A 21,066-nucleotide genomic window follows, 5' to 3' on the forward strand; every position below is an offset into this window, starting at 1 on the left:
CCCAACATCAACCCAATTGAGATGGTTTAGGTTGAGTTGAACAGCAGAGTGAAGGAAAAGCAACCAACAAGTGCTGTATGTGGTAACTCCTTCAAGTCTGTTGGAAAAGCATTCCAGGTGAAGCTGGTTGAGAGAATGCCAATGGGTGTGCAAAGCTGTCATCAAGGCAAAGGGTGGCTGCTTTGAAGAATCTCAAATATAACACTTTTTTTCATGACTACATGATTCGATATATGTGTTATTTCATAGGAGGAATTGGCTTTGTTTATGTCTTCACTATTATTTTACAATGTATAAAATTGCCAAAATAAACAAAAACACTTGAATGAGTAGGTGTCCAAACTTTTGACTGATATTGTATATACTGTATGTGGTGGGATGTATAGACATTATGGACAGTATTTGGATAGAATATGTAGTATATCTGAAGAATACATTTATAGAATAGCATATGTACAGCAATAGTTAAATAGGATTGGCCTTGACTATAATACAGTATTTACAAATAAAGTGGGTAAAACAGCATCTAAACCTTAAAGGGACCAGTGTTCCATTATTAAAGTGACCAGTGTTCCATTATTAAAGGGACTAGTGTTCCATTATTAAAGTGACCAGTGTTCCATTATTAAAGTGACCAGTGTTCCATTATTAAAGTGACCAGTGTTCCATTATTAAAGTGACCAGTGTTCCATTATTAAAGTGACCAGTGTTCCATTATTAAAGTGACCAGTGTTCCATTATTAAAGTGACTAGTGTTCCATTATTAAAGTGACCAGTGTTCCATTATTAAAGTGACCAGTGTTCCATTATTAAAGTGACCAGTGTTCCATTATTAAAGTGCCCAGTGTTCCATTATTAAAGGGACCAGTGTTCCATTATTAAAGTGACCAGTATTCCATGACTATGTACATAGGGCAGCAGCCTCTAAGGTGCAGGGTTGAGTAACCGGGTGGTAGCCAGCTAGTGACCGTGACTAAAGTTCAGGGCAGTGTACTGTCCGGCTAGTGGTGACTGTTTAACAGCCTGATGGCCTTGAGATAGAAGTTGTTTTTCAGCCTCTCGGTCCCAGCTTTGATGTACCTGTACTGACCTTGCCTTCTGGGTGATAGCAGGGTGAACAGGCCGTGGCTCGGGTGACTGAGGTCCTTGATGATCTTCTTGGCACCTGGTGCTGTAGATGTCCTGGAGATGTCCAGACAGTGTGCCCCCGGTGATGCGTTGAGCTGACCGCACCACCCTCTTGAGAGCCCTGCGGTTGCGGACGGTTTAGTTGACGTACCAGGTGGTGATACAGCCTGACAGGATGCTCCTGATTTGTGTTGCGCCTTCTTCAACACACTGTCTGTGTGGGTGGACCATTTCAGATCATCAGTGATGTGTACAATGAGGAGCTTTTCATCTTCTCCACTGTGGCCCCGTCGATGTGGATGGGGGCGCACTCCCTCTGCTCTCTACTGAAGTTCATGATCAGCTCCTTCGTTTTGTTGATGTTGTAAAGAGAGGTTCTTTTCCTGACACCACTCTGCCAGAGCTTTCACCTCCTCCCTGTAGGCTGTCTCGTCATTGTTGGTAATCAGGACTACTGCTGTTGTGTCGTCTGCAAACTTGATTATTGAGTTGGAGGTGTGCGTTGCCATGCAGTCATGGGTGAACAGGGACTACAGGAGGGGGGCGGCCTGTCAGGAAGTCCAGGACCCAGTTGCATAGGGCAGGGTTCAGACCCATGGCGTCCAGCATAATGATGAGCTTGGAGGGTACTATGGTGTTGAAGGCTGAGCTGCAGTCAATGAACAGCATTCTTACATAGGTATTCCTCTTGTCCAGATGGGTTAGGGCAGTGGGCAGTGCGATGGTGATTGTCGGGTAAGGTGGAGGTGATATGAACCTTAACTAGACTCTCAAAGCACTTCATGATGACAGAAGTGAGCGCTGCGGGCCGATAGTACGGGCCATAGTTATATCATCTTGAACAGCATACTGGGATAGGGATTGGTTGAATAAATCTGTTAACACACAAGCCAGCTGGGTCATGCACATGCTCTGAGGACGAGGCTGTGGATGCCGTCTGGGCGAGAAGCCTTGCGAGGGTTAACAAGCTTAAATGTTAAGTGTCTTACTCGCGTTGGTCACGGAGAATGAAAGCTCACAGTCCTCAGGAGCGGTGGCATGTGTCGGAGGCACTGTGTTTTCCTTGACGGTGTTTAGCTTGTCTGGGATCAAGACGTCGGTGTCCGCAACATGGCTTGATTTTTCTTTAATCTGTTATTGTTTGGAGTCCCTGCCACAAACATCTCGCGTCTGAGCCGTTGAATTGCGACTCCACTTTGTCTCTTTACTGATGTTTTGCCTGTTTGACATGTCTCATGGAGGGAATAACTACACTGTTTTGTATTCAACCATATTCCCAGTCACCTTGCCGTGGTTAAACGTGCTGGTTCGCGCTTTCAGTTTTGCACAAATGCTGCCATTTAATCCAAATGTTTTGGTTTTGGGAATAGGGTTCTATAGGGCTCTGGTCTAAAGTAGTACACTATGTAGGGAATAGGGTTCTATAGGGCTCTGGTCTAAAGTAGTACACTATGTAGGGAATAGGGTTCTATAGGGCTCTGGTCTAAAGTAGTACACTATGTAGGGAATAGGGTTCTATAGGGCTCTGGTCTAAAGTAGTGCACTATATAGGGAATAGGGTTCTATAGGGCTCTGGTCTAAAGTAGTACACTATGTAGGGAATAGGGTTCTATAGGGCTCTGGTCTAAAGTAGTACACTATATAGGGAATAGGGTTCTATAGGGCTCTGGTCTAAAGTAGTACACTATATAGGGAATAGGGTTCTATAGGGCTCTGGTCTAAAGTAGTACACTATGTAGGGAATAGGGTTCTATAGGGCTCTGGTCTAAAGTAGTACACTATGTAGGGAATAGGGTTCTATAGGGCTCTGGTCTAAAGTAGTGCACTATATAGGGAATAGGGTTCTATAGGGCTCTGGTCTAAAGTAGTGCACTATGTAGGGAATAGTTTTAATTGTCAAAGTGGGAAAAACATCCCCTTATACACTCCCTGATGAACTCTGTCACTATGTCCGTGTCTACTGATTGGTCAGACCGGCGTTGAACAGTCCTTACCACTGGTACTTCCTGTTTGAGTTTCAGAAGGGGCAGAATGGAGGCGTGATCTGATTTGCCGAAGGCAGGGCGGGGGAGGGCCTTGTAGCCGTCCCGGAAGGGAGAGTAGGAATGGTCAAGAGTTTTTTTACGTGCGAGTATTGCAGACAACGTGTTGATAAAACGTTGGGTTTTCCTCAGATTTGTTTTTATTAAAGTTGCCACCTTGAAACGTTCGGAGCTAATAAAAGGTGAGAAATAATAACATTTAAAAAAAAATACTGAAAATTTGCTTCAGAGCCAGGAACATGTCAATCGACGCCATCTTGTCAGGAATTTTTGTTCATGGGAATTCTAAGCAAAGAGCTGGAGGCTTTCTGCTATAGAGCTCCATTTTTAATGGAATGGTCTGTCGATCCATGTGAGAGATGCAGACTAAGTCTCAACCTTTAAGTCTTTACTGAAGACTCTTCAGTAGGTCCCATGATTGAGTGTCGTCTGACCCAGGGATGCGAAGGTGAACGACAAGGCATTGGGGTGACGAACCACCCATTACTGTCTCTGCCTGGCCGGCCCCGCTCCACTGGGATTCTCTGTCTCTGACTCTATTACGGGGGCTTGAGTCACTGGCTTGCTCGAGCTTTCCCATGCCGTTCCTAGAAGGGGTGCATCACGTCGTGTCAGTTTTTTTTGTATGCTATACTTGACCTGAGTAGGTTGAGTCACTGACATGATCTTCCTGTCCGGTTTTGCACCCCCTTGGACTCGTGTGGTGGGGGAGATCTTTGTGGGCTATACTTGGCCTTGTCTCAGGATGGTAAGTTGGTGGTTGAAGGTATCCCTCTAGTGGTGTGGTGGCTGTGCTTTGTCAAAGTGGGTGGGGTTATATCCTACCTGATTGACCATGTCCAATGGAAACTTTGGACATGGCCTCAGTGTCCCCTGATCCCCCCCCCCCCATCTCAGTCTCCAGTATCTATGCTGCAATAGGCTATGTTTCGGGGGGCTGTCTTATCTGGTGTAATTCTCCTGTCTTATCTGGTGTCCTTTGAGACCTTAGCAATGCTCCATCTTAAAAAATATATATATGCGTGCCAGCAAAGCCAATACACAACACAACAATAAACAATGCATTAATTGCACTATAACAGTGACACACTGTGCCCAAAAATGGTTAGGTCCTACATAAACATGTCCTGACAGCAGAGCTTTCTTTTCAACACTGCTACACCTGGCTATCAGCGGAGCCTTGTCTGGCAGCGAAACAGTTCATTCAGCCTAATTTACTGCCTTTTTAAAACACATAGCTGATATAGCAGACTTGCTTAATTAAACAAATGTGGTTTCTACTGACAATTGAGATGTACAAACTATGGCATAAGGGAATGATGAGCGGATAAGAGGCAATCAGTAATTTCGATTAAGACATTAATGAGCGAGCTAAGATGGACATAGTCAATATAATTGTTCAGCACTTTTGAAATGTACAGCAACAGAATTCAGAACATGGGCCGTTCTTACAGTATTGTCCCTGTACACCAAGTCAGAACTGTGGGATAAATAAAGGGGCACATAAGCAGACAATGAAACTTACAATATTCGATGATGACATTTCTCCAAAACAGGCTATAGGCTACATGTGTACCACCAAGTCAGAACAGTAGGCTAAGATCTGAGGAGGAAAGGGGACCAAATTATTAGCGTGAGGCACATGGGCTATTAACAGCTTACTACACAACATACACTTAGTATTACTTTCTTAGCTACAGTATACATATATCCCTGGCATATTACATCATTTATGCAGCAGCATACAAGACATTTTTGGACCCTTTTTTGTGCTGTGCTCACAGTTTACCAACGCCAACGTTCCGTATATTCCGCTGGCTACCCCACCACCACAGAAAGCACTGAGCAAGGCTGAAACGCCTGCATTTTGGAGTTGCCTTACTCAAGAAGGCAAAAAATAGATCATGTTTGTATTCGGCTTTATTAAATCAATTCATATTTTTGTTGTTACATTTGTTTGCAAACTGATATGTATTAATGCCAAAATAACATGCAAAACAGCCAACATCAACAAACAAAATGTTTTTTTCCCCCACTCTTTTTTGCTAAACAGGTGGGGCTCAAAACAGGTGGGGCTCAAAACAGGTGGGGCTCAAAACAGGTGAGGCTCAAAACAGGTGGGGCTCAAAACAGGTGGGGCTCTAAACAGGTGGGGCTCAAAACAGGTGGGGCTCTAAACAGGTGGGGCTCAAAACAGGTGGGGCTCAAAACAGGTGGGGCTCTAAACAGGTGGGGCTCTAAACAGGTGGGGCTCAAAACAGGTGGGGCTCTAAACAGGTGGGGCTCTAAACAGGTGGGGCTCTAAACAGGTGGGGCTCAAAACAGGTGGGGCTCAAAACAGGTGGGGCTCTAAACAGGTGGGGCTCTAAACAGGTGGGGCTCAAAACAGGTGGGGCTCAAAACAGGTGGGGCTCAAAACAGGTGGGGCTCAAAACAGGTGGGGCTCTAAACAGGTGGGGCTCTAAACAGGTGGGGCTCAAAACAGGTGGGGCTCAAAACAGGTGGGGCTCAAAACAGGTGGGGCTCTAAACAGGTGGGGCTCTAAACAGGTGGGGCTCAAAACAGGTGGGGCTCAAAACAGGTGGGGCTCTAAACAGGTGGGGCTCAAAACAGGTGGGGCTCTAAACAGGTGGGGCTCTAAACAGGTGGGGCTCAAAACAGGTGGGGCTCAAAACAGGTGGGGCTCTAAACAGGTGGGGCTCAAAACAGGTGGGGCTCAAAACAGGTGGGGCTCTAAACAGGTGGGGCTCAAAACAGGTGGGGCTCAAAACAGGTGGGGCTCAAAACAGGTGGGGCTCTCAACAGGTGGGGCTCAAAACAGGTGGGGCTCTAAACAGATCAACTCTGCCATGAATGACTGGTCGCCACTGGCTCTTAAAACCTCCACCACGCACAGCCAAGAGAGGACCGTGCTTCTACAGTACACCTGCATTGCTGGCTCTTTAGGGTTTTAGGCTGGCACTGTGACAACTGCTGATGTAAAAATGTTTTTGATTGGTTGATTAGTTAATTCCCTAATAAAATAGCATAGCTATATGTTTGTATAGTGATTTGCCTTTCTCAAAATAAGACGGGGTTTATGAAAAACCTACTCGGGCAACGAGTAGTCTACATATTACGGTAATGAAACTGCGCTCCCTTGTGCGTACCTCCCATTACGGTACCTGCATACATCCTTCGGATTCTCCACCCCACTGTTTGCAAACCCATTGAGCACAGCTCAAAAGCTGCTGTTCGAATACCAGTGAAAGGAAAACTCTGGATTGTCTTCGCTTGCTGTACTGTAAGTACACATGAACTTCAGTTTGTTTCGCTCAAACATTTCTTTGCGTGTTATTTTTATTTAGCACTAACTCGGTTTAGTTGAACAGTCGGTTTGTGTAGTTGAATGTCTTTTTTAAAAATTTGAAAGATATATTAACTTCTCTGGACAAATAAACAATATTTTTAATTGGTAGATTGAGGGCAAAATGAGTTAATTATGTAGCGTCTGGTGGAATGTGTGTTTTGATAGAATTTCAAGAATCACGCATTGGTTAATTCAACGACGCTTGTCCATTTGACACTTCTGATTATTCCTCGATGAAACAGTCACCACCAATATTCCCGATAATCGCTCATACACCGGTTAAGGTCTTCTTCCGGATAAATTGATCAGCACTCTTGATATCCCGCTCACAAGTATCCCTGCACCTATGAATAAACATAATATTCCTAATTTGGCCAGGGACAGCGGAACGATTTTTTTTTTTTTTTGACAGGTTTGCGGGGGAAAAAAAATCCCGACATTAGGTAGGCAATTAGTACATTTGTATATAATAAGCTGCATGTATGCATCTAACCTTCTGTCATTACTTGATGCTCTTTAGAATAACCTACTAAATAAAGCATTGTATTACATTCTGATAAGCATCGGTGGAATTAACGCATCATCAACTTTGACATCGCTAAAGTTCTCTTTCATTTCTGCCTCACTTAAGGAGCGAAAACGATTACACTGAAAACCCATCTAGCACGTTTGGTGGCGATAACACAACGGAGCCCCATTCATTTTCAATGAAGTGGGCGAGGGACCGTTGAGGGAGGGAGTTGTACACCGCAGGACTGAAGTTGGGGGGGGGGGGGCGACTGAAGTTTTGACTCATATTCTACGACATCGCGTTGATATTGACCAATCGAAGTTGGCTATAGCTTCCAACCGCTACTGGATTGGCTGACTGGTTGTTGATAGCTACCTTGAGGGCCCTCAGGTGAGGGCGAACAGGAGTTCGAGGCTAGCATGGCCAGGGAGTGCTGCTTGCATAGATCCTGTTAGGGACAGGGGAGATTTTCCTAACATTGAGTGGCTGCTGCCAACACACTGACTCAACTCCAGCCACTTTAATAATGGGATTTGATGGGAATCGATGTAAAATATATGACTAGCCACTTTAAACAATGCTACTTAATATAATGTTTACATACCGTACATTATTTCTCATATGTATACGTATATACTGTACTCTATATCATCTATTAATCTTTATGTAATACATGTATCACTAGCCACTTTAAACTATGCCACTTTGTTTACATACTCATCTCATATGTATATACTGTACTCGATACCATCTACTGCATCTTGCCTATGCCGCTCTGTACCATCACTCATTCATATATCTTTATGTACATATTCTTTATCCCTTTACACTTGTGTGTATAAGGTAGTAGTTGTAGAATTGTTAGCTAGATTACTTGTTGGTTATTACTGCATTGTCGGAACTAGAAGCACAAGCATTTCGCTACACCCGCATTAACATCTGCTAACCATGTGTATGTGACAAATAACATTTGATTTGATTTGAAATGACATCAATTTGTTTACTGGTTTTAAGCAGTGGTGTAAAAATACTTGAAAGTACTACTTTGTTTTTGGGGATATCTGCACGTTACTATTTATTTTGGGGATATCTGCACATGACTATTTATTTTGACAACTTTTACTTCACCACATTCTTAATGAAAATACTGACTCCATACATTTTCCCAGACAACCAAAAGTACTCGTTACATTTTGAATGTTGAGCAGGACAGGAAAAGGGTCTAATTCAAGCATTTATCAAGAGAACACGTGGTCATCCCCACTGCCTCTGGCCTGGAAGACTTACTGAACACGTGGTCATCCCCACTGCCTCTGGCCTGGAAGACTTACTGAACACGTGGTCATCCCCACTGCCTCTGGCCTGGAAGACTTACTGAACACGTGGTCATCCCCACTGCCTCTGGCCTGGAAGACTTACTGAACACGTGGTCATCCCCACTGCCTCTGGCCTGGAAGACTTACTGAACACGTGGTCATCCCCACTGCCTCTGGCCTGGAAGACTTACTGAACACGTGGTCATCCCCACTGCCTCTGGCCTGGAAGACTTACTGAACACGTGGTCATCCCCACTGCCTCTGGCTTGGAAGACTTACTGAACACGTGGTCATCCCTACTGCCTCTGGCCTGGCTTTCTGACTCCCGTGTTTACTGGTTTAAGCAGTGGCAAAAATACTTGAAAGTACTACTTTGTTTTTAGGGGAAGACTTACTGAACACGTGGTCATCCCCACTGCCTCTGGCCTGGAAGACTTACTGAACACGTGGTCATCCCCACTGCCTCTGGCCTGGAAGACTTACTGAACACGTGGTCATCCCCACTGCCTCTGACCTGGAAGACTTACTGAACACGTGGTCATCCCCACTGCCTCTGGCCTGGAAGACTTACTGAACACGTGGTCATCCCCACTGCCTCTGGCCTGGAAGACTTACTTAACACGTGGTCATCCCCACTGCCTCTGGCCTGGAAGACTTACTGAACACGTGGTCATCCCCACTGCCTCTGGCCTGGAAGACTTACTGAACACGTGGTCATCCCCACTGCCTCTGGCCTGGAAGACTTACTGAACACGTGGTCATCCCCACTGCCTCTGGCCTGGAAGACTTACTGAACATATGCGTCTGTTGTAAATAATGTTGGACAGTGCCCCTGGCTGGCTATCTATACATTTTAAAAACAAGAAAATGGTTCCGTCTGCTTTGCGGAGTCAACTCTGCAGGCTACGTGGCCTAATACACCTCTGTGTAGTACTGCAAAAAACTAAAGTAAAGTTTTGAATAAAAGGACCTTTGAACTTACTCTACCGATTGACATACGCCATTGGAAAACAGTGGATAACACAGCGCATTGATTTAATGAAAAATAAAAAAATTAAACGATGTATTGCAGCACCCGAAGAAAATAACCTATTTTATACAGGACAAACCTAGGTAGAAAGTACGCATTAAATAATTTTACTGATTCAATGTAGTCGGGAGGTATACTCTGCCAAAAGTCATTGCCACTCAACTCCATTGAGATGTGCTGTACTCGTTGTGGAGTTGAGCATTTTCAGCTGAATGACTGTAGTCTACCTGCTAGCAGCGTGTGTCCTGAGTCCGACGCTACATCCGTAATCGGCAGACCTGTCTGATTAGAGAATCGCTGTTTGCATCACCGAGCAGTGAACAAAAAAAACTTAAATCCAGTCTTTAGATGCTACAGCCCCCCTCTCCACAAATCAAAATCTAATATGAATGCCAATGTTTTGTTTTAGGTTTGCACGCACACCTAGGGTATATCAATTTTGCTGATTTATTTTGCATTTTTAAACACAAGTTGTAGGTAAGTCGTGTCTCTCAACAACAAAATAAGGAAGAAGTAAGGAAGAAGTAAGAACTAAGGAAGAAGTTTTGAGGAACCCCGCAGACTTCACATGTTTTGCGGTTTGTACGATGGTCCGTGTGATTAACGGGGGCTGAGCTACAACTGTGTTTGAGCCATTGGTCCGTGTGAATAACGGGGGCTGAGCTACAACTGTGTTTGAGCCATTGGTCCGTGTGAATAACGGGGGCTGAGCTACAACTGTTTGAGCCATTGGTCTGTGTGATTAACGGGGGCTGAGCTACAACTTTGAGCCAAGGGTGGATTCCGAAGGGGCCCGGGGCCCCAAATCTTTTTATACAAAAACTTCCGACTGGTTTTAACTGACTGGTTTTAACTACAAATTACTATAAGCCATCTGTAAAAAGCTGAGACTGTTTTGCTCTATGATGCTACACAAATGTCATTCGAAGGTAAGGGGTTCTTCTACATAGACAATAGTAAATCCCAGGTCATAGTGTCTATAATACTGTAAGGGGTTCTTCTACATAGAAGATCATAAGACATCCCAGGACATAGTGTCTATAATACTGTAAGGGCTTCTTCTACATAGACCATAGTAAATCCCAGGTCATAGTGTCTATAATACTGTAAGGGGTTATTCTACATAGAAGATCATAGGACATCCTAGGACATAGTGTCTATAATACTGTAAGGGGTTATTCTACATAGATCATAGGACATCCCAGGTCATAGTGTCTATAATACTGTAAGGGGTTCTTCTACATAGAAGACTATAGTAAATCCCAGGACATAGTGTCTATAATACTGTAATAAACTCACGTAGTTTCTGTCACAAACTCCAAACGCCACACAGTCGTCACTGACTAGTTGGATATTAATTTCCCACTGAGCAAACATTTTCTGTGCTTACATCATTCATATCAGGGTTTTGCTTAGGCAGACCTTAGTTGTGTTTTAATAAAAAAAAAAAAAGAAATTCAGTAAAACTCATAAATGCAACAGTTTATGTCCAATAGTTTTGTGTTCTACTTGTAGTCCTGGTTGTCCTTTAAAGAACATGGTAAAACACCTCATTGTGAGGCTCAATATAAAGGCTGGATATGCAGATAAATGAAAATACTATTTTTTTTTTTTGCTGGGATCTCGCTACTGATGGGGTTAATGTGTTACCATAGCCTAGCCGATAGAACATTTCTCTGCTTGTTGTTCAGTCATTCCTCTTCGTGTTTCAACACGATCTGTCAATGTGTGTGAACTGAACATGACCAACCATACTTAAAAGGAGAGGGGGAAAAAAAAAAACTTTTTTTTAGTACAAAAATGAACATTGATTGCTTCTAAACCATTATAAGAAAAAGCTGTTTTAAAGTGATTTAAAAAATAGCTGAAAATGAACTTTCCCTTTGACAAATGGAAGGATATAGTAGGAGGGACTGGGGCGGGTAGGAGGGACTGGGGCGGGTAGGAGGGACTGGGGCGGGTAGGAGGGACTGAGGGGTGGCCAATAATAGTATTGCTTCAAGCTCTTTCATGGCAGAATGGTATATTCACTCTTGCAGAAGGAGGAAGAGAATAGGGACTGTATGGGTGTCCGATGCATGTCGGGGACTGCGTGGGTGTCCGATGCATGTCGGGGACTGGGTGGGTGTCCGATGCATGTCGGGGACTGTGTGGGTGTCCGATGCATGTCGGGGACTGTGTGGGTGTCCGATGCATGTCGGGGACTGTGTGGGTGTCCGATGCATGTCGGGGACTGTGTGGGTGTCCGATGCATGTCGGGGACTGCGTGGGTGTCCGATGCATGTCGGGGACTGTGTGGGTATTGTCCCTGTATGCAGTTTTTTTGAGATTGAAGTCAGAATTATTTTTAATAATAGACACCATGCCAGGGAAAGCTGCCTCTTTCCTGTGTGTGCGTGCGAAGATCACCCCCCTACTTCTTGAAGCAACCTAGTAGGTTTGACCTGCTCTGTAAAAGTCAGGGACCATACTATTTGGGTGTGTTTCGATGGGTGTCCTCCTGTCTCTCTCTCTCTCTCTCTCTCTCTCTCCTAATGTGAGCATTAGAACACTCCCTAGTTTCTACAGGTCTGTGGACACACAACTAGTGTTTTTAAATACAAATTGAACTGATGTGTAGAGAGAGACGTGTGACTTGGTTCTGTAGCGATATGTTGGCATATTGTACATAGAGATGCTACTGGAACTATCGCTGCTCTCATCTGTATACAGTAGATGCCTGGCAAGAGAAGTTGTTGAAAGTGGAATATTTCTCTGTTCCGTGTGTGTGTGTGTGTGTGTGTGTGTGTGTGTGTGTGTGCGTGTGGTTTGTATAAAAGCCGAACGGCTACATAAAAGTCAGCTGACTGAACACAGGGATTGTGTTGCGAGCCAAACAGTAGTCTCCTGTTTTCCTGCTCCTAGGGAAACTAACACCCTCCTTAACCTTTCTTCGCCCATGACAACGGTTCCATCACAGTAAACATTGGACCTGTAAACAAAGGCTAAGTCAAGGGGGGCTGGTTTGTGTTTCCGGAGACATATTAAGACATTTTCCTGAAAGGGACACAAATTATTTTAATATAAGCCAATTCTTGGACTAAAAAATAAAGCACTTTCAACTGAGAATCTCTGTGTCTGGGAAAACAGGCCTGGTGTGTTTCGTGATTGGTCGACGTTGGCTCCAATCACATCTCCGCTTCTACATCAGGTGTGTCAAAATCATTCCACGGAAGACCGAGGTTTTTGTTTTTTCCTTTTCAATTAAGACCTAGACAACCAGGTGAAGGGAGTTCCTTTTAGTAATTAGTGATCTTAATTCATCAATCAAGTACGAAAACCCTGCAGACACTCGGCCCTCCGTGGAATGAGTTTGACACGTGGTCCACGTGCTCTTTCCATGACAGACTGACCAGGTGAATACAGGTGAAAGCTATGATCACTTATTGATGTCACTTGTTAAATCCACTTCAATCAGTGTAGATGAGAGAAGGAGGAGACAGGTTAAAGAAGGATAAAGATATATATATATATATATTTTTTTTCAATCTTAAGGCAATTGAGACATGGGTTGTGTGTGTGTCATTCAAATCACAATACATTGAGAATCTCATATACGTATTGTATCGGCACCTAAACATTGTTGATAATATCCTAACGTGAGATCTCTAGCAATTTCCAGTAGTGATGCACTGATGTGATATTTCTGGTCGATATACCGATATCTGTTATTTTCCTTGCCAAAAAAAAAACCAATACAGATATTTAAAGTTTTTGCTGCCTTTAAAAATACACTAAAAAAATGTACGTTTTTTTTCTAGTACAGTTAAATAGTTAACACACACACATGGATGCAGCGGTCTAAGGCACTGCATCTCAGTGCAAGAGGCGTCACTACAGTCCCTGGTTCGAATCCAGGCTGTGTCACATCCGGCTGTTATTGGGAGCCCCTAGGGCTGCGCACATCGTCATCCGGGCCGTCATTGTAAATAATTAAAAAAGTTATGTTTGTTGGCATTTACTCATGTCCCCATGACCAGTAAAACATCATCAAAACCTTTTTTCTTTCACTTACTTGCTGTGCTGTTTCATTGTTCAGTCGTTTCATTCTCAACCAGGATTTCTATGGAACACCGTTTGCGTGTCAAATAACACTATTTGACGTCTCAAATAAGCCTGTTGACCAATCAGGACCTGAATGACTGCCTGTTGACCAATCAGGACCTGAATGACTGCCTGTTGACCAATCAGGACCTGAATGACTGCCTGTTGACCAATCAGGACCTGAATGACTGCCTGTTGACCAATCAGGACCTGAATGACTGCCTGTTGACCAATCAGGACCTGAATGACTGCCTGTTGACCAATCAGGACCTGAATGACTGCCTGTTGACCAATCAGGACCTGAATGACTGCCTGTTGACCAATCAGGACCTGAATGGTTGCACGTCACATAATAATTTAATGTGTTCATAATTGATGTAGTTATTACACATTCATTACACTATCACTTGTATTTCATTTGTCACAACGATTCATTGATACCTATGCTATGATGCTGGTGCAGTTGTCTGCGCACCTACAGTGCTGGTCATAAAAAAAATAAACGCTAGCTCGCTGATGGATGCAAACGATGTTCTACCCCAAAAACATAGCAAAAACGACAATCTAGGTGTCATCATCTAAAATAACCTTATTTTATAAAGTCGGACCCATCTATGTGAAGCTCGCCACAATAGTAGACTTTGCAGTTAGCCTTCAAAATAAAAGTAAGGCATAATTCTACTATTTTGTATTCATTTGCATCAGTGCCAATGACATACTTTTATTTTGAAGAAAAAAATGTGGCCAGCTTCACAACCCAGTTTGGTCAAGCCTCACTAGCCCAGATGAAGCTAGCTGGCTGATTTTTATAATGTTAGCTTTGGGCAACAGGGATAAGTAGTTGGCGAGCTATTTATTTTCATGAACTGAAGTACAATTTCAATAGGCGAACAACCAAGTGGCAACCTAGCTAATACTTACTCACGAGGATTCCTAAAACATTGCTAAGAATAATGAAAATGACTGCATTTTCTATTAATTGTTTTCAGGCTGGTTGTATTAGTGCTAGCTAGGTACCAAACTAAAGCTAGCTCCCCTAGAAGTTGTGGTCGAACAAATGATGCTTTATTACCAACACGGCATACATCGTTACGTGGACGGTGTTTGCTTGTTTGCATTGTTTTTGTTTGTTTGTTTTTTTTGTACAGCTTTGACGGTACTACTGTATCTTTTTGACACACAAAGACCCAAACGGCGTTCCATAGTATCTATGTCGTGAATGTCACGCCTTGGTCATTGTATCTTGTGTTTTTGTTATATGTTTGGGTAGGCCAGGGTGTGACATGGGTTTATATGTTGTATTTCGTATTGGGGTTGTATTTATTGGGAGTGTGTATTATTAGGGGTGTGTCTAGTTAGGCTTGGCTGCCTGAGGCGATTCCTAATTGGAGTCAGCTGATTCTCGTTGTCTCTGATTGGGAACCGTATTTAGGCAGCCTGAGTGCGCGTTGTATTTTGTGGGTGATTGTACCTGTCTCTGTGTTAGTCACCAGATAGGCTGTATTAGTTTCACTCGTTTGTTGTTTTTGTATTTTCAGTTATTTCATGTACCGCATTATCTTCATTAAAAGTCATGAGTAACCTACACGCTGCATTTCGGTCTGACTCTATTCAAACGACAGACGAGGTTCGTTACAGTGAAGCTAATAGCAGTGACGCTATTACTGTGTAACTCCGGTAGGGCTACATCTGAAAAATAGCTCACTTGGTAGTGTGTGTTCTTGACCAGTCGGCGAAAGCCAACATCCACCCACAACAGAGAACAGTTGATTGTCAATGGAATTTATTACCCTTATCTTTAATGGTTTTCACCTTTTGAGTTGTCTCACCACTGTTGGCATTTCTCGCTAATATCGGCCGATACCGATATGTTAACCGATATATCGTGCATCCCTAATTTCCAGCCCTAGCTGCATAAGTGTACTATTTAATACCTAATGAACCCTACCACCAAATCGTCCTTCCGGGTCAGGAATGAATCATAAGGATCGTCAATATGGATGATCGTTCATCTTGTTAGATAGACATGACGGGGAGACTTTCCTTTCTCGGCTCCCATGGAGCTAAGGATTCATCGTTGAGATTTGTTGATACGACATAGCTGAGCTGGTTTGGGCCGCGGAGCTAAGATGGTTATTGCAAGCGTCTGTGAAGATGGTGTCTTTCGTTAGCTGTTTTTAAAAAGAGCTACTGGTGAGATTCTTTCTACTTACAGAAAGAATCTCCCAAGTAGAAATGGATACCATTTTCATGTCTCCGTGTGCAATATGAAGGAATTTGGCTGTGTTTGCGACCCAATGCTAACTAGCGTTAGCATCAACTGGCGTTAGCATCAACTGGCGTTAGCATCAACTGGCGTTAGCATCAACTGGCGTTAGCACCACTGACACATTCAAGGGTTTTTCTTTATTTTTTACTATTTTCTACATTGTAGAATAATAGCGAAGACCTCAATGGAAAAAAACACACCAAAAAAATGCATGGAATCATGTAGTAACCAAAAGTGTTAATCTAAATGTATTTTATATTTTGACATTCTTAAAATAGCCACCTTTTGCCTTGATGACAGCTTTGCACACTATTGGCATTCTCTCAACCAGCTTCATGAGGTAGTCACCTGGAATGCATTTCAATTAACAGGCGTGCTTTAAGTTCATTTGTGGAATTTCTTTCCTTAATGTGTTTGAGCCAATCAGTTGTTTTGACAAGGTGGTGTTGGTATACAGACGATGGCCCTGTTTGGTAAAAGACCATGTCCATATGGCAAGAACAGTTCAAATAAGCAAAGAGAAATGACAGTCCATCATTACTTTAAGACATGAAGGTCAGTCAAACCGGAAAATTTCAAGAACTTTGAAAGTTCATTCAAGTGAAGTCGCAAAAACCATCAAGCGCTGTGACGAAACTGGCTTTCATGAGGACCGCCACAGGAAAGGAAGACTCAGAGTTACCTCTGCTGCAGAGGATAAGTTCATTAGAGTTAACTGCACCTCAGATTGCAGCCCAAAGAAATGCTTCACAGGATTCAAGTAACACATCTCAACATCAACTGTTCAGAGGAGACTGGGTGAATCAGGCTTTCATGGTCGAATTGCTGCAAAGAAACCACTACTAAAGAACACCAATAAGACGAAGAGACTCGATTGGCTCAAGAAACATAAGCAATGTACATTAGACCGGTGGAAATCTGTCCTTTAGTCTAATGAGTCCAAATTTTGGATTTTGGTTCCAACCTCCATGTCTTTGTGACGCAGAGTAGGTGAACGGATGATCTCCGCATGTGTGGTTCCCACTGTGAAGCATGGAGGAGGAGGTGCTTTGCTGGTAACACACAGTGATTTTATTTTCTAATTCAAGGCACACTTAACCAGCATGGCTACCACAGCATTCTGCAGTGATGCATCATCTTGTCTGGTTTGTGCTATCATTTAGTTTTTTTCAACAGGACAATGACCCAACACACCTCTAGGCTTAGTAAGGGCTATTTGACCAGGGAGATTATTATTATAATCTATTGACAAATGTCCTCCATCTTGCTGCTGCAAATATTAAATGGGCATTTTGGGATTTTTATAAATTAATGATACGTAACCTTTTTAATTCTTGAAGAATATAGTTAATGATGCATTTTTTAGTTCACCTATCACACTCCATCAGAACCCAAAATATCATATAAGCTTTTTTTTACTCCAATGTTTGTGAACAAAGTGAATTTAAACAAACACTGTATAGCCTCAATATTAAAACTATACTTTTTGATATCCTGCATCCATAGCTCTGTGCCGATTTTTAAATTTGATTGCGGTTACATTTCTCCAGCCCCATCCCTCACCAAAACAGTGACCGGGAGAATGCTTTGTTTCAACTACTGATTGCAGCTTTAAATCCTTAGAGATCTGTGAGGAACAGTCTTTGTCAAAGGGGATCCTGAAGGCAGAATTTTCTTGGAATGGGAACCAGCCAATGAGGCACTTGTCAACATGATTATCATAATGTTGTAGATTCTAATGGAGTCTGAGCTCACCACGTGTAAAATATAGTGGACTACGATACCCACATGAATATATATTGCTCAGTGGACTATGATACCCACATGAATATATATTGCTCAGTGGACTACGATGCATTTTCTGCAACAGTGAGTCTGATTTTTAAATGGTTGGATATAGAAGATAGGCTTATCTCAGTGGTAGGTGTTGTGTTTTGGCGTTTGCCCCGGGGGGGGTTCTGTTGATGGTGTGGAGCTGCAGAGAGGTTTTTATCTTCATGGAAATGGTTGGGTGTTGAGTAGATGGAAGTATCTGGCAGTGGTAGCCTATGGTTGACATTCATTTGGTCTTTCTGTTGTGTTGTCTGCATTCAAAGTGACTTACGGTACAGTGATACAGCTATTTTTAGTTTCGTAATCCCTGTGGAAATGAAACTCATAACCTTTTTGTTCTAGCGCTTACAAAGGAAGCCACACAGGACGACTGGTTGAGATTGTGGTTGGCATCTCTCACTGTTAATCTCTCACAGTGGAAAGGAAGTGCAGTACTGCAGATGTTTGAGATTCAGATCGGCCTCTAGAGTCGGCTATGATGGGCTACTGATGCAGTGCAGGGAGCCACTCAGCCCTGAGCCCTCAGTCATCCCAGAGACGCACGGATAGATTTTAATTTGTATAATTTCACCTTTATTTAACCAGGTAGGCCAGTTGAGTTCTCATTTACAACTGTGACCTGGCCAAGATAAAGCAAAAAAGAACAGAGTTACACACAGGATAAACAAAAGTACAGTCAATAACACAATAGAAAAAGTCTTTATACAGTGTGTGCAAATGGAGTAAGGAGGTAAGGCAATAAATAGGCCATAGTAGTGAATGAACACTGGAGTGATAGATGTGCAGATGATGATGTGCAAGTATAAATACTGGTGTGCGAAAGAGCAACAAAAAAAAAGTAAATAAAAACAATATGGGCATGAGGTAGGATGTGCTATTTACTGATTGGCTGTGTACAGCTGCAGTGATCAGTGAGCTGCTCAGATAACTGATGTTTAAAGTTAGTGTTTACGGATACAGGTATCCTGTGTGTGTATCCTGTGTGTATTTTCTTCTCCACTATTCACAGGTGTCACCAATCATCATTCCCCAATCAAGTCATTCATCTGAAGACACACCTCCTCCTGTTTCCATTACCCAATCACATCCCCTTTCCCTTGGTTTAAAAAGCCATTCTATTGTTTCCCCCATGTCTCTCTCTCTCTCTCTCTTTTTTTGTATGCAGAGATATCTCTTTTGTTTTTACATGCCACTTTGTCTGTTATCCTGTGAGTTTTGTTATGGTGTTTGTTTGATGGTGGCGAAAGGAGGTACCAAGCCAAGTCGCCCATGGACCTACTCTACACGTAGGAATACTTTGTCTAAGTACCCTAGTTTGAACAGGGCGGACCACCCGCTGTATTTGATTGGTTAGGTAGTTAGCTGTATTGAAGCATCTAGCTTAGGGGTGTTTTGGGATATTTCTTTCTTTCCTTGGGTCCAGCTCAGCCCCTTTTCTCGCCCCCTCTTTACCGTGTGTTTAAAAATAAACCAATAGTGTTTGACGGTAGATTTAAGTTTTCTGTGGTTTTTGTTCTCGCTGTTCGGCGGCCAAAGGAGGTGTTGGCTTTGGGGATGACCAGTGAGATGTACCTGCTGGAACGTGTGCTACGGGTGGGTGTTGTAGTGAACTGAGGTAAGGTGGAGCTTTACCTAGCAAAGACTTACAGATGACCTGGAGCCAGTGTGTTTGGCGACGAGAGCATACATGTCGCAGTGGTGGGTGGTATATGGGCCTTGGGTGACAAAACGGATGGCACTGTGATAGCACTACATCCAATTTATTGGAAGCTTTTTTTTTTTTATAAATGACATCGTCGAGGATTTGGTAGGATGGTCAGTTTTACGAGGGTATGTTTGGCAGCATGAGTGAAGGATGCTTTGTTGCGAAATAGGAAGCCGATTCTCGATTTAATTTTGGACTGGAGATGTTTAATGTGAGTCTGTAAAGAGAGTTTACAGTCTAACCACAGACACCTGGGTAGTCGTCCATATATATTTTAAGTCAGAACCGTCAGATGCACACGTCTATACTGTATACGGTGCATTCGGGAAGTATTCAGACCCCTTCCCCTTTTCAAACAATTTAATCCATTTTGAATAAGTCTGTAACGAAACAAAAAGTGAATGGGTCTGAATACTTTCTGTGCACACACACACACACACACACACACTTCTAAACCTTTCTATTTGAAAAGCAATGTTGCTGGGTTTTTCACGCTCAACAGTTTCCTGTTTTGTATCAAGAATGGTCCACCACCCAAAGGACATACAGCCAACTTGACACAACTGTACTGCAGTGATAGCTGAGATGGTTCAGAGTCAGTGTCTGGGCTCTGTTGCTGGTCTGCCAACAGTAGCATGGCTGTCCCAGAGGCTCAGACATCACTGCATGCTGGCCTGGCCTGCTGGTTTGTATTTTCAGGTTTCATAATTTTCCCAGTTTTTCTGCTCTCTCTCCCATCCACTTTTTTTTCTTAATAGGAAAAACAACAAAATTGGATGTTTTATATGTCCACATCAGGAGACCAATCTCGAGGTATGGTGAAAAAATAATTGCTAGTGTCCACCTAGCAAGAGGCTGTTTAGTGGTGTTTTTGAAAGGCACGTGATTAGAGTTTTCCAAACAAAATACCCTGGATTGATGCATTATGCCAAGTATGCATAGGCTACTTGTAGATAACATTTAGTTGAGAAGGTGTTGGGGGAAGCCTTTCCATCAACCAGAAGCTTGTCGTTAGCATAATTGCTAACGGCTACACAGAGGCATTAATACCTACGCCAAAAAATGTCTGCAGCATTGAAGGTCCCCAAGAACACTGGCCTCCCATAATTCTTAAATGGAAGAAGTTTGCAACCACCAAGACTCTTCCTAGAGCTGGCCGCTCGGCCAAACTGAGCAATCCTGGGAGCAGGGCCTTGGTCAGGGAGGTGACCAAGAGCCTGATGGTCATTCTGACAGAGCTCCAGAGTTCATCTGTGGAGATGTCCTTCTGGAACATTCTCCCATCTCTACAGTACTCCAACCAATCAGGCCTTTATGGTAGTGACTAGACCGAAGCCACTCCTAAAAAAAGAACATGAACGCCTGCTTTGAGTTTGTTAAAAGGCACCTTAAGGACTCTGACCATGAAAAACAAGATTCTCTGGTATTATGAAAACAAGATTGAACTCTGGCCTCAATGCCAAGCTTCATGTCTGGAGGAAACCAGGCACTATCCGTACAGTGAAGCAAGGTGGTGGCAGCGTCATGCTGTGGGGATGTTTTTCAGTGGCGGCGACTGGGAGACTAGTCGGGATCGAGGGAAAGATGAACGGAGCAATGTACAGAGATCCCCGATGAAAACCTGCTCCCGAGCACTCAAACTTGGGGTGAAGGGTCACCTTCCAACAGGGCAACCACCCTAAGCACCCAGCCAAGACAATATAGGAGTGGGTTCGGGACAAGTCTCTGATTTGTTCTTGAGTGGCCCAGGCAGATCCTGGACTTGAACCCGATCGAACATCTCTGGAGAGACCTGAAAAT

At 43.3% G+C, this 21,066-nt stretch overlaps 1 protein-coding gene and 1 long non-coding RNA gene across 4 annotated transcripts in view; both read left to right on the forward strand.

The window, feature by feature from the left end:
* The first annotated feature begins 5,477 nt into the window (after positions 1–5,477).
* Positions 5,478–5,978, forward strand: LOC127908372 (uncharacterized). Of its 3 annotated transcripts, none has more exons than XR_008067044.1 (3): positions 5,478–5,687; positions 5,720–5,751; positions 5,816–5,978. It is a non-coding gene; the product is annotated as an uncharacterized LOC127908372 (long non-coding RNA). The 3 variants fall into 3 exon arrangements; XR_008067045.1 differs by having other exon boundaries at positions 5,864–5,978; XR_008067046.1 differs by lacking the exon at positions 5,720–5,751 and having other exon boundaries at positions 5,816–5,847; positions 5,912–5,969.
* A 342-nt stretch (positions 5,979–6,320) lies between these two features.
* Positions 6,321–21,066, forward strand: part of LOC118378873 (tumor protein p53-inducible protein 11-like) — a 119,623-nt gene continuing 104,877 nt past the window's right edge. Inside the window, exon 1 of the mRNA XM_052466577.1 lies at positions 6,321–6,453. The gene's annotated coding sequence lies outside the window, so the exon portion shown is untranslated. The remainder of the gene's footprint in view (positions 6,454–21,066) is intronic.

Source organism: Oncorhynchus keta, chromosome 17 (genome assembly GCF_023373465.1).
Source record: "Oncorhynchus keta strain PuntledgeMale-10-30-2019 chromosome 17, Oket_V2, whole genome shotgun sequence".
Taxonomy (NCBI): Eukaryota; Metazoa; Chordata; class Actinopteri; order Salmoniformes; family Salmonidae; genus Oncorhynchus; species Oncorhynchus keta.